At 41.8% G+C, this 14212-nt stretch overlaps 1 non-coding gene across 1 annotated transcript; it reads left to right on the top strand.

The window, feature by feature from the left end:
- The first annotated feature begins 14101 nt into the window (after window positions 1-14101).
- MIR4660 (microRNA mir-4660) lies at window positions 14102-14212 on the top strand. The gene has a single exon (NR_106412.1). It is a non-coding gene; the product is annotated as a microRNA mir-4660 (primary transcript).

The following is a 14212-nucleotide window of genomic DNA, read 5'->3' as shown; positions in this document are numbered from 1 at the left end:
GCCACAAGGCATGCTTCATTTTATTGCACTTCTCTTTATGTGCTTCGCAGATACTACTTTGTTTTGTTTTGTTTTTTAACATACTGAAGGTTTGTGTGAATCCTGTGTGGAGAAAGTCTATTTATGTCATTTTCCCAACAGCATACTTTCACTTCATGTCTCATATTTTGGTAATTCTCCCTATGTTTCAAACTTTTTGATTATTATTATCTCTCTTAGGGTGACTTGTAATCAGTGACCTTTGATGTTACTATCATGGTTGTTTGGGGGCACCACAGACCACACCCATATAAGACAACGAACTTAATTGATAAATGTCTGTGTTTTCCCCATCGCTCCCTCTCCAGACCTACCTATTCCCTGAGACACAATATTGAAATTAGGCCAATTAATAAGCCTACAGTGGCCTCTAACTGTTCAGGTGAAAGGAAGAGTCACGTGTCTTCCACTTTAAATCAAAAACTAGAAATGATTAATCTTAAAGAGGAAGGCATGTCAAAAGCTAAGATAGGCTGAAAGCTATGCCTTTTGATCCAAATTAGCCAAGTTGTAAATCCAAAGGAAAAGTTGTTGAAGGAAACTAAAAGTGCTGCTCCAGTGAGCACACAAGTGATAAGAAAGCGAAACAGCCTTATTACTGATATGGAGAAAGTTTTAGTGGTGTGGATAAAAAATCAAACTGCAACATTTCTTTAAGCCAAAGCCTAATCTAGAGCAAGACTGTAACTGTCTCATATTCTGTGAGGGTTGAGGGAGGTAAGGAAGCTGCAGAAGAAAAATTGGAAGCCAGCAGAGATTGGTTCATGAAATTTAAAGAAAGAAGCTGTCTCCATAAAACAGTGCAAGGTAAAGCAGCAAGTGCTGATGTAGAAGTTATAGCAAGTTATCCGGAAGATCTAGCTAAGATAACTAATGAAGGTGGCCACACCATACAACAGGTTTTCAATGTAGATGAAATAGCCTATTCGAAGAAGTTAACATCTAGGACTTTGATAGCTGGAGAGAAGTCAGTGCTTGGCTTCAAAGCTTCGAAGGACAGGCTGATTCTTGTTAAGGGCTAATGTAGCTGGTTTAAGTTGAAGTCAGTGTTCATTAACCATTCTGAAAATCCTAGGGCCCTTATGCTAAATCTACTCTGCCTGTGCTCTGTAAAGGGAACGGCAAAGCCTGAATGACAGCACATCTGTTTACTACATCATTTACTGAATATTTGAAGCCTGCTGTTGAGACTTTGTGCTAAGAAAAAAAAAAAAAATCTGTTCAAAATATGACTGCTCATTGACAATGCATCTGGTCATCCAGGAGTTCTGATGGAGTTGTATAAGGAGATTAATGTTGGTTTGAATGCCTACAAACACAATATCCATTCCACAACCCATGGATCAAGTAGTAGTTCTGGCTTTCAAGTCTTACTATTTAATAAATACATTTCATAAGGCTGTAGTAACCATAGGTAGTGATTCGTCTGATGGATCTAGGCAAAGTCAGCTGAAAACCTTCTGGAAAGGATTCACCATTCTATTCTGAATGCCATTACAAGCATTTGTGATTCGTGAGAGGAGGTAAAGGTATCAACCTTAACAGGAATTTGCAAGAAGTTGATTTCAGTCCTCATGGATGACTTTTAGGGGCCCAAGACTTCAGTGGAAGAAGTCACTGCTGATGTGGTGGAAATACCAAGAGAACTAGAAGTGAAGATGTGACTGAATTGCTGCACCCTCATGATAAAACTTGAGGAATTACTTCTTACAGATAAGCAAAGAAAGTGATTTCTTGAGATGGAATCTATTCCTGGTGAAGATGCTGTGAACATTCTTGAAATGACAGCAAAGGATTTAGAATATTACATAAGCTTAATTGATAGACCAGTGGCGTGGTTTGAGAGGATTGACTCTAATTTTGAAAGAAGTTCTGTGGATAGAATGCTATCAAACAGCATGATGAAGAGAAATCTTTTGTGAAAGCACAAATATCAGTTGATGGAGCAAACTTCATTGTTGTCTCATTTTGAGAAACTGCCACAGCCACTCCAATCTTCATCACCTACCACCCTGATCACTCAGTAGCCCTCAATGTAGAGGCAAGATCCTACACCAGCAAAAAGATTATGGCTTGCTGAACACTCATGATTGTTACCTTTTTCTAGAAATTTAATCTTTAAGGTATATATGTATTTTTTAGACATAATGCTTTTGCACACTTCATAGACTATTGCTTAAATTTAACTTTTGTATGCATTGGGGAGCCAAAACATTTGTGTGAGTTGCTTCATTGTGATACTCCCTTTATTGCAGTGGTCTGGAACTGAACCTGCAGTATCTCTGAGGTATGCCTGTATATAGTATGATCAAGAACAAGTTTAGAATACAAGTCATTTTTTTTTCTATTGAGTAAAAGAACAAAAGAGGAGCAAGGTTGTGATTTTCTGTTTGCTAGTGTAGTGTGGCACACCATCACTGGTGATGGCAGATTGATGGAGGGCAGCGGTTGAGCCTTCCCCTTGAAGTGTCCATTCTTGCTTGCCGACTCTGCACCTTCGAACATAGACCTGTTTTCCCTTTGGATTTATTTTTGTCAGTGGGACCATGATTATCACAGTCACATAGGATTGAAACCATGAAACTCATAGTCCCTCCCTCCCCCTTTTAGCACAATGTCCTTTATTGTCCAGTCACTTTATCCTCACCCCAGCCTCTGTTATCATCATTGCTACACAGACTATTGCTAAAATTTAACTGACTTCTCTCTTGCTGTCTCTTCCTGTATACCACTGCCATAAAAAACCTTCCTAAAATGTTGCTTTGCACACTGATCTCAGAAACCTTCACATTTCTGATGGGATAAAACTCAGCTCTCTGTTGGCATATAAGACCCTTCACAGTCTGATTTTTTCTGCCAACTTTTACAGTAACCATCTGCTCTGGGGTAATAGTTACTCCCCTCACCATCACACTCGCGTTGAGTCGCATGTGCACCATCCTACTTCTGTCCCCAGGAAGTTAGCCCATCAGTCTTATTCTCTTGATTCTGTTTTGTTAAAGACCTGCTCTGATTTCAGCCTTCTTCCCAGACAACCTGGACCTTTGGCAACAACTCCCTCTATTTGTTCATTGCACTTCTGTTACATTCATTGTGCCCTTCATTTGTGCTGCAGAGATTCATATGTACTGTATTGTTGGGGGTTTTTTTTCTGTTTCCTCAACAGGAGTGTAAATTATTCAGGCACAGGTTCTTAACTTGTATCTCAAGAACCTAAGACACAATGGGTGCTTAGTTAAAAATAATTAGTGATGGTAAAATATATCCTCTAAGGTTAGTACCTGTTCCTGAAATTGCAAAAGGTAGCGTAAGTCCTGACTGCTGTGATGAATGAGTTGCTGTTTTGGCAGAGTTACAGATATGAGCTATCCCCTTTTCTTTTACTGTGCACCATAAATAAATTTTTAGAGGCTCTGTCTCGAGTAGAAATGTTTAATCCCTGTCTATGCTTGACTTTCCCCCTAGGTGCCAGGAAAAGCAAACAAATGTTAAGCTGTCCTTCCTGGTAGTTCAGTCTGTACATTGCTGATTTAAAAAAAAAAAAAAAAAAAATCTGCTCCAAGTATCTTTGGCCTTGAAAAAGGTCATTGGTTGCCTTTCCTCTGTGTTGAGCACTGATTTTTCAAACTTTTTTGCAGAAGTACTCCCTAATACTTGAAAAAAATTGTTTGAAAAGGAAACTGTACCTATTTGCACATTTAAAGCTATCCCTAAGTTCATAGTATAAATATTGACATTTAAAACAAAACAGGCTTCATTATATAATCAGTGGAGTCTCCATACCATAGAAATTTAGTACCATTATCTACATAGAAAATACATAAAGGCTTTTAAAATTCCTCTTTCTCCTGGAACTTGTATTTTTGGTGCAGTTCTCCCACAAGGTTTTATTCTAATGTAATACAGTAGTCCCCTCTTATCCGTGGTTTCGCTTTCCATGGTTTCAGTTACCCAAGGTGCAGTAACAAGATATTTTGAGAGAGGGAGAGACCATCCAGTTTTCATCTTATAGCTTGTCATCAGGTTTTACTCTGTATTTTTATGCCTGAAAGTCATTGATCATACTATCATACATCTTTGCAACAAGTGTATATACATTTAAAATTATATATGGCTGAGTGCAGTGGCACATGCCTGTAATCCTAGCACTTCGGGAGGCTGAGGTGGGTGGATTGCTTGAGCTCAGTTCTGGACCAGCTTGGGCAACATGGTGAAACCCTGTTTCTACAAAAAATTCAAAAACTTAGCTGGGCGTGGTGGCACAACCCTGTAGTCCCATCTACTTGGGGGGCTGAGTTGGGAGGATTGCTTGAGCCCAAGAGGTGGAGGCTACATTGCACGGAGATCTATTTATTGTGACCGTAAGGATGTGTGAAGTTTCTTCTATATTTACTCAGTCATTTGCATAATGGATCAAGATATAAATATATTAAAATTTTTGGAAATACTTTAATGAGATAATGTTTTTACAATTAGTTTATATATCTGGATTAATATGATTGCTAGAATGAAAGGGGTCCAGCATCAATTCTATAGCTTTACCTGAAAGGCTTTTACTCAGTTTTTTAATTTCCGTGACAAAAATCACATTGTGATCTGTGATGATAAATCATTCTTCAGCTGACAGCATGATTAGTTTCTTGTTTATTTTTGTTGAAAACAGAACTTTTGAAAGGTGCCTAACTTTTAGAAGTGTTTACTTAGAATTTACTCATTCTTATATTTGGGGATGTAAACCCAAAGGGCTTTACCAAGACTATCAAATAATTATTCATTATACCTGTTACTCTTTAACCTAGAAAACCTTTATTTATTTCAGTATATTCATAAAGGGTTGGGAAAATCCAACCTGTTACTTTCAAAACACCTTTTAGGATATAATACTCTTGGCACAGTTAGTGCTTTAAATATATTTTTATTATATGTTTCATCAAAACCTTGGAGCTACAGATTTAGTCATTCAATCCATGATACGTGTTCATCATATGATGAAATCAAGCAAAATATCCATGTCATGAATGAAATCAGACTGACTTTGTCAGAAAAAGGTCTGGCTTGAAAATTCAGGTTGTGTTACTGAATTTTGAACTTACAAAAATCATTACAAACCATCACAGAACACCTTTTGTAAATGATTAGTGAAAATGGTCAAGATTTAAAATTTCCCTTATTTAACTTATAGCAAGTCACAGTCATCTGTGGCAAAAACAAATTATTTAGGAAGCAAGTTAGGTTGATGAAAGGCAAGATATTCTTTCAATATAGGTGTGTACGTATATCGAACTAAGGTATTTGGCTTTTGGCAGAATTAAGAATCAAATAAAATTCTTTAGTGTTAATAATATTAACTTTTACTAGGATTACGCTTTTCCTATAGAATGTTATCCTGCTAAAAACTAACTGGCAGATATCTAGAACCTAATTTATTTTCTGTTAAGAGGTAGTAAATATTTCCCATTTCATAAGATGAAGTAGATTCATATTTGACTGTATTTGGAGTAAATATTTCACAGAATAATTGTGGTCAGTTTTTTCATTTTTCATGAGCAGTTTTGTCTATAGGTTTTATTCAGTGCCTCATGAAAATTCTGATAGTCCTGAAAATTATTCCAAGTACAATTAAAATATTCAGCATCACTAAACTCTTTTTGTTTTGACTGTCCAAGGGTATTTTTCCTTCCAGTCAATGACTGTTCTGTGGATGAGTTTTTAAATAGTTGAAAAAGTAACTTAGAAGAACAGCTGTTTGTAGCAGTCAGTATTTCTCACCGATGCTTGCTGCTTTTTGCTGCTGGGGCCTCCACCAAGAATGATTTATTTCTTGGCAGGAGTCTTGGAGAGGGAAGTGGCCAATTTGTTCAATAAAAGTCATTACTTTCACTTTACCACATATTCACATTTTGAATATCCTAACAAGTCTCCAAACATCCCCATTTCTAAATCCCCTTCTACAGAAGTTTAGAACGGGGAAAGTCACAAAGCCCTAAGGCCTTAAGCTGACTTGAGGAGACTTTCCGGGTGGTAGGAGGCTTCTGCTTTGTTCTCTGTGTTCACTAACGCCTTGGGGCAGCAGTGCCAAGTGAGCTGGGAAGGTGAGTGGTGTCTTTGTTTTGTAGAACGGAAGAAATAGTGTGGATGCCACGGTTTTGCTTTTGTTAGAGGGCTGTATGAAAGCTCAGAATTACCTTAAATTCCAAATTAATTAGGTCATCCTGTAAAATTACCCTTGCTGAGGCACCCCTTAGAAGGTTTCAAGGTGGCCCTAGGGTTAGACATATCCCACATGAAGACCTCTGGTCCAGTGTTGAAAATTTCTGTTATTTTTGTATGTTAATAAAATGTTTTCATCAGTAATATAGAGTGTGTGTGGGGGGGTGTGTTAGTTCACATTTGATAAGGTTCTTGTTTAGGACTTCCTTAACGCTGAGAAAACGAACTTAGACTTTTGTAAGGAGAGTGGAGCACAAACCTGCCCCTGCCTCATTGTCAAGAAGCCTCTCCATCAGCCCGCCAGCACCAAGCCTTTTGAGTTCCTTTTGATAAAGTCAGTAACACCTGGTTTAGCATTATTCCCACCTCAGTCTAGTGCTTACTCAGTCCTGGGCCATGCTGAAATTGCATGCATACAAGGTATAGCGTAATGAGACAGTTTTCAGTGCAGACAGCTGAGCCCCCAGGCACTTGCTCCGCTGAGTGTTTCAGCGATTACGCTGCACTTCTGCTCGCCTGCCTAAAACGCGTGAAGAGTACAGTGGGGGAACAATGAGCATGACTTTTGTTCATTCTGTGTGTCTGGTGAGAAAAATGGGAATTCCAAGCAACAACGTATTAGTGATGATTCTGGAAATTCAGGAGAAACAGGTAAAATATAAAGAAACCTTAAGTCGTAAAATTTATGTTAAATCCTACATTCCTTACTACAGGCAACTTCCTTGTATTCTCCCAAGAGAGAATACAAGGAAGGTAGGAGAGTAGGAGGGGGAGCTTTTAAAAATCAGGTGTGTTGAGGCATACACGCTCTTCTCATCGGCACATGGAACATTCTCCAGGGTTGACCATAGGTTAGGACACAAAACAAGTCACAAGAACTTTTAAAAAATCGAAATTGTATCAAACATCTTATCTGACTACAACGGAATTAAACTAGGCATCAGTAACAAGGAACATTCAAAACTAAACACGTGCAAATTAAACAACATGCTCCTGAATGATCAATGGGTGAAAGAAGAAATTAAGAATGAGATTTAAAACTTCCTTGAAACAAATGAAATAGAATCACAGTGTACCAAAACCTATGAGACATAGCAAAAACAGTATTGAGAGGCAAGTTTATAGCAATACGTGGCTGCATTTAAAAACTAGAGAGATTTCTTTCTTTTTAGACAGAGTTTCGCTGTTGTCGCCTAGGCTGAAGTGCAGTGGCGTGATCTCGGCTCACTTCAACCTCTGCCTCCCGGGTTCAGGCGACTCTCTTGCCTCAGCCTCTCGAGTAGCTGGGAATACAGGCATGCACCATCATGCCCAGCTGATTTTGTATTTTTAGTAGAGACATGGTTTCACCATGTTGGCCAGGCTAATCTTGAACTCCTGACCTTGGGTGATCCTCCCACCTTGGCCTCCCAAAGTGCTGGGATTATAGGCATGAGCCACCGCACCCAGCCAAGAGATTATGAACAACCTAACAGAGTACCTCAAGGAACTGGAAAAGCAAGAACCAAACCCACCTGGGGGAAAGAAATTAGATGTAGTAGAATAAGATAAGCATTAGGAATTCCTCAAGGCCAAGAGAAATGTCTGCACAGAAAAGAGAAGGAACTTGGGGGCTGCATTGCCAGAATGCCTCACCCAGCGTATGTTTTGTACGCTGTGTCCTTGGTCCTCGCTTTGCGATAATTTCTCCCTGTGGCACACAAGATTTCAACTATCCCTTCTCTGCAAAAGGTTCCTAAAATCTATTGCCCTGATCTCTCTTTTGAGTTTCAATTTCTAGAGTATTTCATAGGTGTCACCAGTGTTTTAAATTTTATACATTAAGAAACAAACATGCTTATTTCCTCAACTGCTACCCCCTCTCCCGCCTCCAACACACACACAGCCTACTCTTGTGTCACTCAAGTCAGGGAACACCCTCCCATTATACTCAAATCTGCCAGTTCCCTGTTCTTTGAGACGGGAGCGTCATTCGTCACACTGCAGGCCTTCTGGGGCTTTGTGGCCCTGGAGGAAGCCTGGATGCGATGGGTCCTTGTGTCCAGAATGAAAGTTAGCTAACAAAACTGGAGGGAAGTGTTACGCTTTGAGGAGGTAACACAGGTTGAGCATCCCTAGTCCAAGAATCAGAAACGATCCAAAATCTGAAGCTTTTTGAGTGTTGTCATGATTTCGGATTAGTGATGCTCAATGAATAAATATCAATATAATACGGATATTCCAAGATCTGAGAAAATTCAAAATCTGAAACATTTCTGGTCCCTAGCATTTCAGAGACGTGATGCTCAACCTACACCTGCACCTGCTTCAGTCAGTTACCCTGCATGCTCCCACGCGCAGTGCCGTGTGTCCCGCGGCACATGCTCTGCAGTCCACAAGGCTCTGGAGAAGAAAGGTGTGGCTGCACTTCCTGGCAGTAGACACTTCATTTCTGCTGTTGGAATAGATTGTGTTTGATTCTACTCTTATGTCTAAGGGCATCTCTTTAGGTTTCTGGCCTTGGAACCATGCTTGACTGTGGAAGGGGTACATAATTCTGATTTATTTTTAAGGTGTTATTCTACTTCTTCGTGTATAATTGATGCAAACCATTTCTGACATCCTTCAAAACACTTGTGTCTTCTTGAAACTCCCACCTTTAAGACAAGCAATGAGTGTGTTTTTGTGTGGCTCAGATATGTAGGTGAAACCTGTGTATGCAGCACCCTCCCCCAACCACCCAGTTTCAAGCCCAGCTTTTGTGACACTTTTGTGACTCAATTATGAATAATCAGAGCTGTTCCTGGACCCCATCATTCTGTCTTACTTTTTACATTCTTCACCCAAGCATGTAGGGGCCAGGCCTAAATCAAAGAGCTCAGAGGAATTGGTGGTTCTTTGGAGTTCAGGAACATCTCTTATGGAAGATGGAGACAATTGTGGAGAAATCTTTTCATCATCCATGATAGGCAGATGAGATGCAAATAGGCCTAGACTCACTTTGGTAGAAACTTAAATAGATAGTTCTAGAAAATTATTTTGTATTTGGTATTCCATGAGAGGTTGGGCAATTTTGGAAGCTTTTTTAAAGTTCAATCCAGTGACACACTATCCATAATTGTGTTGTTTATTGGAGATTTTATTTTTGTTTTATTTTCGTTGGAGACAGGGTCTCACTATCTTGCTCAGGCAGAACTTGAACTGCGGTGCTCAAGCCATCCTCCTACCTCAGCCTCCTGAGTAGCTGGGACTACAGGCCATAATTGTATTGTTTATATTCAACAGAGAAATATTTACTGAATATTTAATTCTAATTGAGAAAATAAGGCATAAGCAGGGAAAGATAGTTAACAATGTAAATCAAAAGAGGCCTACAGTGTAGCATGGTGTTTAAGGCTATAAGAGATTGGAATTGGACCTGGGTTTAGATCTTGGTTCTGAGACTTACTGGTGGTGGGACCTCAGCAAGTTACTTAACCTTTATGAGCTCCCAATTTTCCTTACAAAACTCTTTATAGGGTTGTTGTAGGAGTTAAATAGGATATCATCTGAATTATGCCTAGTGAATTATAGCTGATTTAGCGAGGGTATCATAGACTAAGATAAAACATTTTCAAATAAAACATCTTCAAAATCCATCATGGTGCGAAAGGATATCCTTGTTAGCATGGCATGCTGGATGCAGGGCAACAAGTCTAGAGCTCCTTAAATTTTCTCTGATTAGGGGATAAGTGATCCCGGATCCTGGAATGGTGCTGAGATTGTTGAAAGAAGCGAGGTGACTTTGGTGTGGGAATCAGGAGGATGTGAGGAACAGAAGGGAAGCCAGCGGCCAGGTCAGCAGACACATCACTGCGTCAGTTCAGTAGGAGAGTTCACACTGGCCCCCATACAGGTAGGTCTAGTTACCAGATTGCCAACTACCCATCATCAACTGGAGATGATGGAGAAATAATTACAATCCATGATGTGGCCAAAGTACACAGAGGACAGTGTAGGAGCAGAAGCAAAGCTTAATGGACTAGGGGGTCAAAGAGGGCTCTTTCAGGTGGAAACACAAGCTAAGCCTTAAAGAACAAATCATGACATTAGAAAGAGAAGCAATCGTTTACCAAGCAGCAGACACAGCATGTTGAAGAAACAAAAACACAGAAACATGAAACACCACTGGAGTCTCCAAGACGGTATTTTCCCAGTGGAGTTCTCCTTTTCCTCAATGTGCAGATAGAGATTCCAAACCTGCCCTTGACTCTCACCCTGACCTGCCACACCTGCATCATCTTCTTGCTAACACTGAGCCAGATTTCACATGGTGAGAACTGTTCTGAAATCTTGTCTTAGAGTCCTGACATCTTGTCTTAGAGTCCTGACCACGAAGCCCTTAAGAGTAGTAATATTGCCAGTCGTGGTGGCTCAAGCCCGTAATCCCAGCACTTTGGGAGGCCGAGTCAGGCGGATCACGAGGTCAGGAGATCGAGACCATCCTGGCTAACACGGTGAAACCCCGTCTCTACAAAAATACAAAAAATTATCTGGGCGTAGTGGCGGGCACCTGTAGTCCAAGCTACTCTGGAGGCTGACGCAGGAGAATGGCGTGAACCAGGGAGGTGGAGCTTGCAGTGAGCAGAGATCGCGCCACTGCACTCCAGCCTGGACGACAGAGTGAGACTCTGTCTCAAAAAAAAAAAAAAAAAAAAAAAAAGTAATATTACGTTCAGCCCTGAGCTGGCTTCTCAGATTTCCACTAGACTGGTTCTACAGCCAGTGCTCTGTAGGGTAGGGACTTCCCCATCCCACTTACGTATACTTGCGCTGAAACGAATTGCTCACTCCAGCCATGTAGATCTAGCCTCCACGAATAGATAGCTTAATAGGCAGGCTCTCATTAGACTTTAGTAGAAACATTCATGGATACCAAAAACTGTGTTTCAGTGGCTCTCAAATCTAATGTGTTGACCCTGGGCATGGTGGCTCATGCCTGTAATCTCAGCTACTGGGGAGGCCAAGGCAGGAGGATCACTTGAGCCCAGGAATTTGAGATCAGCCTGGGTAACATAGCCAGGCCCCTATTTGTATTAAAATATAAATAAATCTAATTTATCATCAGAATCTGTAGAATTTTTTTTTTTTTTTTTTTGAGATGGAGTCTCACTCTGTCACCCAGGCTAGAGGGCAGTGGCACAATCTCAGCTCACTGCGACCTCCACCTCCTGGGTTCAAGTGATTCTCCTGCCTCAGCCTCCCGAGTAGCTGGGATTACAGGCATGCATCACCACACCTGGCTAATATTTTTGTATTTTTAGTAGAGATGGGGTTGCACCGTGTTGGCCAGGCTGGTCTTGAATTCCTGACCTCAAGTGATCCACCTGCCTCAGCCTCCCAAAGTGTTAAGATTACAGGTGTGAGCCACTGCACGTGGCCATATCTGTAGATGAATTTTTAATACAGAGTCCCAGACCCCACTCAGAGATTCTAGGGGGCGGAGCTGGGCCAGTGTTAAAGAAAATTCATTTAAAAATTAAATTAAGGAAACAAATTCCCACAGGTAACTGTGATCCTTAGATCTGGAGACCTTGGCCGAGAGGACCGTCGCTGGGCCATCAGCCATCGCCATTGGCCTTGCTGATGGAATGTGACCAATGAGGTTCTCTGTCCTGAGAAGCGGTTCTGAAAGATGCTAGTTCTTCTGAGTATATCTCTTGAGTGGCAGTGATGAGTCTGCTCTCCGAGTGACAGTGACATTTCTCCTTGCAGCCTGGCAGTAAAAGCCAGTCAGCAGAGAGAGACATGAGCAGCACATATGTGAGACTGCCTAGAGGAGATGAGGCAGAGCAGCCCTGAGACCTCTGCAGTTCCTGAGGCCACACTGCACATGGCCACACTCCTCTCCTTGCTTCCATGAGATGCTCCTTTATTTCTTTGAGAAATTCCCCTCTCCAGCTAAGGACAGCACAAGTTGGTTTCTGTTACTTGCAATTAAAGAGCCCAGTGACTACAGCTCTTACTCAAATAGCATCCCTAAAGAACAATGAAGGGACACACTCTAAACATGCTAGGTATGAAATATCAACTTTCTCCCCAAACAACTCTGGAAATGAGCTCTTGCTCAGGAAGGAAAAAGCAAAAACACTTTTACTATTGAGTCTTTTATGCAGCTATTAGCTTGGTACAAAGAACATCCCCTTATGAAAAGAGAAATTCAAGATGCTGTCTGGATTGGAAGAAATGGAAGGAAGCAGTGGAAGCTCCACTCTCACAAGCAGGGCCCACATCGGCCTCCCCTCGGGAAGAGGAAATACGATCAGTTTTGCGGCACAGATGAGCTCCAGGCAGAGCCAATTTCACACACGCTGATTGCAGCCTGCACCTTCTGCCTCACCCTCCGAATCAGCCTGAGGCTGGCAGAGGTCTGTGAACTGGGCTGAGATTTTTTTGACCTGTCAGGTTTTAGCATATGGCAGAAACAATCAATACTGCCCAAGAACCGAATAAAGCACAGCTGTTCCCAACAGGGAAAACAGGCAAGCTGCTCTTTCCCAGAAGGAGCACTCCTTGCCAAGCCTGCATGCCCCGACCATCTTCCTGCACAGGGCACTTAGATATTCACCTACTTAGGAAACACATTCCAGCCTCTAGCCACCATCCCACACCTAAAAATCAAACAGAGACATTCATCTTGCTGGGGACTGGGAGTTTATAGCAGTGCCTTTTGGGTGAGTCGGTGAGCTCAGCTAGTGGTGGCTTACTCCACTAATTAGCCTGTGGCCAGAAAGCCACTTAGGCTAAGTAGCCCTGCTCTGCTCACTCCTGTGGCCACAGAGTGGTCCCTGGGCCTAGCCAGTCAGCTGGCTGGCAGATGCTTGCCACTAGGAGATGGGAAATGGGCTGCAGAAGTTCTGAAGCTGAAAATGTCACCTGACCAGCCTGGGCAACATAGTAAGACCCCATCTCTACAAAAAAAAAAGTTTTTAAAATTAGCCAGGCTAATTTTTACACACCTGTACACAGGTGCATATCTGCAGTCCCAGCTACTCAGGAGGCTGAGGTGGGAGGATGGCTTGAGCCCAGCAGTTTGAGGCTGCATTGAGCTATGATAGCACCATTGCACTCCAGCCTGGGCAACAGAGAGAGACCCTGTCTCTTAAAAAGAAAGAAAAGGAGAGTGCAGCCTGCATCTGTCCCTCCCCTCCCCTTCAGACAGAGCAGTTCCACCTTTACCTATTTATTAATTGAGCTTCCTATCATTTTGTTTGAAGAAGGGATTCATAACTGCTAATACTAATCGTTCACGCTGTGTGTTGGGGTGCACGAGTGCACACACGCCCACCAGGCACCATGCCAGGTGTTCCAGATGCCTTGGCTTGATCTCTTCAAACAAGTCCAAGAGGGAGATTCTGTTATTATGTCCATAGCACAGCTGAGGAAACGAAAGTCAACTCTCTTGTCCAAGGCCACAAAGCCAGTAAGTGGGAAAGCCAGGACTTGAACCTAGGTCTCCCAGACTCTGCAGCCTTTCTTGCATTGTCCTCTGGGAAGGGCCACAACCACCTGAGTGAAGAAAAACAAAGCCCAGTCTTTCTCTAAAGCAACTGTGCTCAACCTTGTCTACGTACTGGAGTCATCGAGGAAGCTGCAACCAGCGCAGACGCTGGGCTGTCATCTCTGGAGGCACTGATTTGCTTCATCGATCTGAGAGCAGCTTGGGCATAGGGATTTGTTTTTTTTAAGATTGAAAATCACTGCATTAGAGAAGCAGTGATGAGAATTCAATAATTCGAATTACATGTCAGCACTGATGTGAGGGTTCAAGATAGGAATTTCCCTCCTGGCACATTACTCAATTGATGGTTTAAAAAGCGTCCTTAAGAAGAAGAAAGACAGCCAAACTCCTCCTGCAGCTCTGGTGGAAAATGGAGAAGACTTTTCCTTTCCTCCATCTCCCCCAGGGCCTGGTGGAGTGAGGCGTTGCCCAGCTATAAACTGT

Source organism: Gorilla gorilla, chromosome 7 (assembly GCF_029281585.2).
Source record: "Gorilla gorilla gorilla isolate KB3781 chromosome 7, NHGRI_mGorGor1-v2.1_pri, whole genome shotgun sequence".
Lineage (NCBI taxonomy): Eukaryota > Metazoa > Chordata > Mammalia > Primates > Hominidae > Gorilla > Gorilla gorilla.
Note: the sequence above shows the minus strand (reverse complement) of the source record. Positions and strands in the feature narration are given on the sequence as shown.